This window comes from Cervus elaphus, chromosome 21, assembly GCF_910594005.1.
Source record: "Cervus elaphus chromosome 21, mCerEla1.1, whole genome shotgun sequence".
NCBI lineage: Eukaryota > Metazoa > Chordata > Mammalia > Artiodactyla > Cervidae > Cervus > Cervus elaphus.
In genome coordinates, this window is record NC_057835.1 from 31,585,001 (window position 1) to 31,586,792 (window position 1,792).

The window sequence follows — 1,792 nt, forward strand, 5'->3', positions numbered from 1 at the left end:
GCGGACCGCTCGCCCCGCCCCGCCCGGAGGGGTGCTCCCGGCCGCCTCGTAGAGCGAACCACGTGGGACCCTGCGGGGCTCCGGGCTCTACAAGCCCCAGGTTGTAACCCCGGCCTCCCAGAAAGGAAGTCACTGGTGCTCAGCCTCTATAAGATAACATAGTGTGTTTGCCTCTGCTGATGGTGATCGGTGGCGATGTTTTCAAACTAGTCAGCTAGAGAACTTTATTTTTTCCATTTTCTTCCTTCTTTCCCTCTCCCCCATCTACCTCTCTTCCTTCCTTCCTTTCCTTTTTCTTTCTTCCCTCCTCCCTCCTTCCCTCCTTTATTCCATCCTTCTTTCTTCTCTCACTCCCTTGCTTCCTTCCGTCTTACAATCCGACCTTGTCCTAGAGCCGGAAGGAGCCTTAGAACCACCACTTCGCGTCTCAGTGGCGGGCTTGCAGAGGAGTCCTTCTCCCCACCCTTCCGTTAATGCTTCTCACTGACTCCCCACCTCAACCTGTGTTAAATCGTGCGTGCATGCTAAGGTGGCTTCAGTAGTGTCTGACTCTTTGCGACCCCCATGGACTGTAGCCCGCCAGGCTTCTCTGTCCATGGGGATTCTCCAGGCAAGGATACTAGAGTGGGTTGTCATTTCCCTTCTCCGGGGTGTGTGTTGCATCAGTGGTTTCCAAAATACCCATCCCAAAAGGGCACCTGAACTGACTCACTGCTTCCTCCCATTTCAGGCAAAGTCTTCTTAGTTCCTTGATACCTTACTCTGTTAGTGATATACACCAGTAAATCACTGTCGTTTTTCAGTCACTAAGTTGTGTCTGACTCTGCACGCTATGGACTGCAGTACACCAGTCTTCCCTGTCCTCCACTATCTCCCGGAGTTTGCTCAAATTCATGTCCATTGAGTTGGTGACGCTATCTAACCATCTTACCCTGTGCTGCCCCCTTCTTTTGCCTTCAATCTTTTCCAGCATCAAGGTCTTTTCCAATGAGTTGGCTCTTCACATTATGTAGCCAAAGTACTGGAGCTTCAACTTCAGCATCAGTGCTCCCACAGAATATTCAAGGTTGATTTTCTTTAGGATGGGCTTATTTGATCTCTTTGCAGTCCAAGAGTCTTTTCCAGCATTACAATTCGAAAGCATCAGTTCTTCAGCCTTCTTTACGGTCAAACCCTCACATTCATACATGACTACTGAAAAAACCATAGCTTTGGCTATACAGACATTTGTGGGCAAAGTGATGTCTCTCTCTTTTTTTTTAATAATCAAGGACTAGAAAGTGCCAAGGAAAATCTTTGTAAACACTACATACTTCCTGTGTTATGCTCCATTATCATGTTTGGTCACTCAACAGAGTCCAAAGTCCTCATATGACCTCATCTAAAGTGATCCCTCTTTATGAAGATGGAGCAGGGAAGTGATGTGGAAACCAGAAAGGCCATTAAATTGGTCTTTCCTTGATCTCTGTCCTTTGCAACTATCCCAGAACTGACCTGTCTCCCTGAGGGAAAACTTGTGAGTTGAATTTTTATTGAATATATACCATGTGACAGATAAATACTAAAATCTCACAAACAAATAAAATCAAATCTTTGCCTTTAAGATGTCCAATGGGAGGTGAGAGAGACTGCCATTTCATTCATGAAAAAAAATAGTTATTGAGCAGCTTCTGTGTCCAGATCTTGTTCCAGGTACTGAGGGTCCATTCTCAAACAAAACAGATACAACCTTTGTCTTGGGGGCTTTGATTTTTGCAGAGGGAGATTAGAGGAGGAATGAGATAAATAAGCA